The sequence below is a fragment of the Perognathus longimembris genome, chromosome 9, assembly GCF_023159225.1.
Source record: "Perognathus longimembris pacificus isolate PPM17 chromosome 9, ASM2315922v1, whole genome shotgun sequence".
In the NCBI taxonomy this organism is placed as follows: Eukaryota; Metazoa; Chordata; class Mammalia; order Rodentia; family Heteromyidae; genus Perognathus; species Perognathus longimembris.
The window spans coordinates 54,561,621-54,567,735 of record NC_063169.1 but is presented as its reverse complement, the minus strand read 5'-3'; positions in this window follow the sequence as shown (position 1 = coordinate 54,567,735).

The following is a 6,115-nucleotide window of genomic DNA, read 5'->3' as shown; positions in this document are numbered from 1 at the left end:
ATTTCTGACCTGACTCTGAAACGTCCAACTCTTCACCACTGGTGATGAGAGAAACAGGCAACTCTGTTTTCCTGGCCTGTGTTCGTGTGTACGTGTGTGTGTGTGTGTGTGTGTGTGTACGTGTGTGTGTGTGTGTATGTGTGTGTGTGTGTTTCTGTGCAGATGGACTTGCATGTCAGCCATTGGGAATTTAATTTAATTTGGTAACTATTCTTTCCTGATGTTTGTCTTTCTCTTCTGTGGGTAGAATTCCTTTAAGCATTTTCTGCAGTTCTGGGGTGTGTGTGTGTGTGTGTGTGTGTGTGTGTGTGTGTGTGTGTGTGTGTGTGTGTGTGTGTGTGTGTGTGTGCTAGCCCTGGGGCTTGAACTTAGGACCTGGGTGCTGTCTTGGAGCTGTGTCCTCAAGGCTAGCACTCTACCATTTGAGTCACAGCTCCATTTTCAGATTTTTGGTAGGTAGTTGGAGATAAGAGTCTCATGGACTTTCCTACCTGGGCGCTTTGAATAGTGATCCTCAGATCTCAGCCTCCAGAGTAGCTAGGGTTACAGGTATGAGCGGCCCCAGGCTATAGTATTGTCTTTTGCTAAGAGGAGCCCCATTGTTTGAAGATGATTTGTAGAATCATCCTTCCTTTCCCAGTGACTTGAGGGTCTCTTTTCACTGATGTGAAAGTCCTTGTTATTCTTACTTTGGCATGTCTTCCCAGTAGGCCTGGCATTATTTGGGTTTTAGGGAGAGAGCTCCAGAAGTCCTGATGTCTCTTTATGTTTTTTATTCTCCTTATTCACTCTCCCTGCTCACCCTTCTCTCTTGGGTGCTGCTATTTAGCAGAAATCAAGCTTCACAGGGACCTGAGAGCTGAACCTGGCAAGAAGCACAATAGGCTTTCATGAAGACACACCAGGCTAGCTTTACCTCATCTATGAATGTGACCTTCTGGCAGTAACAGAACATAGTTTTAATTTGTCTGATGCTAGACTCTGAACACATAGCCTGTGGACCAAGGACTATTGGTGCTCTGGCTAAAGACTGTCTGTAACTCTGCCTGGGGGGCAAGAGACCTGAGTTTCTATGGTGATGGGTTTTTCTTTTATACAACATGGTACAGTTAGTTGTACAAAGTGGGGAATGCCAGTCTTAACTAAGGCAAGAGTTGACAAAATGTTTCCTCTACAGGAAGCCACTAGCCACACACTCACAAAGATGGGTAGGAGGAGATCATTTTTGCTTGCTAGCTTTCGTCTCAGTGATGTGATAGCATAGTCCTTTCAAGCTGGAGAAATTAGAGAGATAAAACTCGCACTATTATAAAGCTATTGCTCTATTTCTATATATCAGTAACGGGAAACAGAAACATGTTGATTTAAATTTCAAAATGCAAAAGCCCTGTGGTAATAAGAGATTCTGGCAGCTCTAGGAAAGTGTCATAAACTCTATCAAAGTGCTATTGAATTTTCTTGAGGCAATGTAAGAATCTCCTCATAGGCTGCATAAAACGGGTATTTGAACAAGAGTCAGTTCAATTGTCACCCAGAACTCAAATTCTTTTCCTTCCCCAGAGTTTTAGACAAATAGAATGAATAGTTTTTGTTATTATTATTATTATTATTATTTTGCCAGTCCTGGGGCTTGGACTCAGGGCCTGGGCACTGTCCCTGGCTTCTTTTTGCTCAAGGCTAGTGCTCTACCTCTTGAGCCACAGCACCACTTCCCACTTTTTCTGTTTATGTGGTTCTGAGGAATCAAACCCAGGGCTTCAGGCATGCAAATAAGAGCTGGGAGGTGGGTACAGCTGCCTGTGCTATGGATTAAGCCACAGAGGGGTGAGAAAGTATAATTCATCTCCCTTGTCACAATTCAGAGAAAGCACTCTCACCTAGAACCTTGGAGGACCAAAATCTTTTTTGTTTTTGCCAGTCTTGGGGCTTGAACCCAGGGCCTGGGCACTCTCCATGAGATTCTGTTGCTCAAGGCTAGCACTCTACCACTCGAGCCACAGTTCCAGTTGTGCTTTTTCTGTTTATGTGGTACTAAGTAGCACTGGAGTGCTAGCCTAGCATGCATAAAGCCCTGGGTTCGATTCCTCAGAACCAAGCCCCAAGACTGGCAAAAACAAAACAAAACAAACAAAAAACAACCAAAAACTATTATAATTTCTGCCTCTGGGTGTGTATCTGGGATTAGGATGGGCTGAAGGTATTTTAACCATTCCTAGGTGTCGCAAGTTAATTAACAAGTAATAGGTAGCAAATAACAGACAGTGCTCTGACTCATGCCAGCTTAAGCAATAGGCAACTCTACTCCAGTTCTTCCTTCTCCTCCATCACCCTTGCCTGGTTCTCAGTTTTCTTTTCCCACAGTGTTTATATAAAGTACCGTGGTTCTGCCTGCTTCATGTAGTGTCTGTCCCCTTCTCCTCTAGGAGACAGGAATTCCTGTCTGTTTGATGCACGAATGCAGTCCAAGGGCCAAATACTCTGTCTGGCACAAAAGTAGGCACTCAATCAATACTTGGCAAACTCCATTTGATCCACTCATAACCCTGAAAAGTGCAGGGTTCTGGGGAAGTGGGGGGTACCTTGCTTAAGGGTGCCATGGATCACCTAATTTTTCATTGTTCTACTTTGATTTCCTACGTTGACCTCATCCTAAGTCAGGCCCCTCTTGTGGTTTCCAGATGCTTCTTGCTCCTCTAATTGCTGGTAAAATGCAGCAGGAGGGACAAAGACAATATTCCAAGGAAAATTCCTGGGACTTACTCCATTGTAAAGGCATAGCTTCATCATTGTGGCCAAGAGAGGAACAGAATGTGCTGATGGTTTGGCCCACCTGCTGTGGTAAGGGGCAAGGATCAGTCACTGTGGCCATAGAAACAGAATGTGCTGATGGCTTCGCCCAGCCAACTGCTCCATCCTCCTTACTGAAATGGAGCCAACCAGACAAGTGTTATGAGGCTCCCTAAACACCATACAGGGCACTGGAGGATGGATATTCACTCCACTCAACAAGGAACAAGAACACGGTGAAGGAAGGGGTGGGAGGGGAGGGAGGGTTAGGTGAGAATGTTGAAAGGGGTGACAAGGATTGAGACATACCGTATTCATAAACTGCTTTGTTAAATGGGAACTCCTTTGTACAACTACTGAAAGATAATAATAATAACAACAACAACAACAATAACAACAAAAAGAAAGAAGAACATGTTAACCAATAGCATTTGTTGCTACGAGGAAACAAAATGTGGGAAATCCCCTCCTTTCTGTTTAGTTTATGTGACTAGAGCTGAGGCCTACCCCAGCTGACGCAGTGAAGTTGAGCTAATATTCTCATTTGTGGGCAAATTTGAGATTTCCTAAATTGGAGGAATCCTCTAAAATGATTCTGGAGAACATGCAAATAGCAGGCTGACATTAGGTTTAAAGAAATGATTCCTCTCCCCCTTTTCTGTCTGCAGAATTTACTAGAAGTTGAAGAAAAGCATTTACTCCTTTCTGTTCTTGTTGTTACAGGGCACACTGTAGACACTGACACCTCTCCAAGGGCTTCTTGTCTAAGTTAGATGGCCACGAGGAGAAGCTTAGAAGTGTAGTTGTGGCTTTGAGCCAGAGTGGCTCCTGTCAAGGGTACAAACCACTATCCTTACTGTGAAAACTCACTGTGAAAACTGGCTCCCGCCTTCGCTTTCCTCATCTCCATAATACTGTTACTCACACAGCAGCCCCAGCCCCAAATTAAATCCTGTTTGGTTCTGCAATACTCCAGCAAGAGCTGGAAGGTAGTACAGCTGCCTGTGCTATGGGTTAAGCCACAGAGGGGTGAGAAAGTATAATTCATCTCCTTTGTCACAACTCAGAGAAAGCACTCTTACCTACAACCTTGGATGACCAAACCTTTTTTTGTTTTTGCCAGTCCTTGGGCTTGAACTTAGGGCCTGGGCACTTTCCATGAGCTTCTTTTGCTCAAGGCTAGCACTCTACCACTTGAGCCACAGTGGCAGTGCTTTTCCTGTTTATGTGGTGCCAAGGAATCAAACCTAGGGCTTCATGCATGCTGGGCAAGCACTCTACCATGAAACCATATTGCCATTCCTGATCAAAATCTTATCAGGAAAAAAAAGGTTGTCCTACTGCAGCTGCCTCTTTGGTCCTCCGGAGCAGTGTGAAATAGCCCTGCCATCCTCTAAGTCATGTTCTCTACCAATTCCATCTCACCTGATCTCTTCTTCTCCTCTGTTTCAGCCACACTGGCCTAAAAGTTACTGAACTCATCTGAACTCTTGCCTCCCTTTGTGTCTGAAACTGGGCTAGTTCAAATTCAAACTCCCCACTAAGGATGTGAGGGCGATCTGGCTGCGACATCTGTCACCCCATTGATCGCCAGGGTTGATTCGGCTGATCTGGCTGGCTAGGCGGGTGTCCCCTTCCTCCCTCACTGCTCCATGTGCGTCCCTCCCGAAGCTGCGCGCTCTGTCGAAGAGGACGACCATCCCCGATAGAGGAGGACCGGGTCTTTGGTCAAGGGTATACGAGTAGCTGTGCTCCCCTGCTAGAACCTCCAAACAAGCTCTCAAACTCCCCACTAACAGTTGTGTGAAAAAGATTAAGGTAGCCTTTCTAAGCTCCACTTTGTTAGGTGGGGTCAATCAGTTCCTACTGCATAGGATTGGACTGGGATTAGCAGGCATATCTTTAGAATGTTCCTTCTTCCTAATCCTTTCTCAACACAGTAGCTCTTCTTCCTTGGTGGTATCCCTTCCCCTCTCCCTTCTTTTCCTGTACCTCCCTTGTCCATGTTGAGTTTTCAGTGCCTTAGTTTTAATTTTTCTTTCTTTCCTCCCTTCTCTCTCTCTTTCCCACACTCTTCCTTCCTTCATTTCTTCCTTCCCTTCCTCCCTCCCTCTCTTCCTCCCTCCCTCTCTTCCTCCCTCCCTCTCTTCCTCCTTCTGTTTCTTTGTGTTTGTTTTTGTTTCCACTAGGGTTAGGCATGCTGGGTAAGTAGCCACACCCCCTTTTCATCCACCCCAGTCATAGTCCTTGTCTACCACACCTCTATACCAGGGACCTGTCATGAGCCCTCTATCTCTTAGACTTTTCTGTTTCTTTTGTAGTACTTATCAACTTAGAGTTCTTCCCTCAGTCATTATAATTCTCCAGGACTTGGCTAAACATTCCACAGTAGTGACAGCCTTGGTGGTTTTGTGCGCCACTGCACATACCTCATGCATCTGGACAGAGAAGTCAGTAAATATGTAGAGATGGAATCCTGAGTCTGCTCAGCAGTCAGGGGACCATGCAAAGGAACCTGAAATTCAGAATCACTAAAACCTCTGAAACTTAGGAGAATCAGCCTGAGCATGTTGGAGGAAGTCATATAATGAGCACAGCTCTGATTTCCAGGGCTTCCAGCAGATGTAGGAGTAGATGGAGCCACCATTCAAGAAGCAGTGCTTACTAGCAAATGGCTTAGAGAAACTTTGGGCCCATTTGGTAGAGGGACATTTTCAGCAGTGCTTAGGAGGTACCTTCCAGACAACTCCAGAAATATTTAAAAAAACACCTTACCAACAGAAGGGCACTGTTGTCAGGATATGGAAAGAACCAGGGAAAATTAAGTTGAAGTTGTTCCTGTTCATTGTACAGTTGGTAAGACCTGGGGAAAGCTGAATTGCAGAATTAGTGTTATTACAGTTAGGGATTGTCCCTATGTACAGAGGCCAGACAGATATACTCCAGCAATGGACCATAACTAGGGGTGACAGGAAGGGAAAACAGAGCTCAGTGATCAGTGTTCCCATGCCACTACCCATGTGGTCTCCACAGAGGGCTACCATCTTGATGAGTGTTGATGGGGAAAATGGCCATCTTCTATTATGTTGAACTTTGAAAACAAATTCTAACCAACCTGGAATTGGTGGCTCACTCCTATAATACTAGCTACCCAGAAGGCTGAGATCTGAGGATCACAGTTCAAAGCCAGGCAGGAAAGTCCATGAGAATCTTATCTCCAGTTAAACACCAGAAAACAGGTAATGGAGCCGTGGCACAAAGTGTTAGAGTGCTAGCTTTGAACAAAAGATCTCAGAAACAGTGACCAGTCCCTGAGTTCAAGCGTCAC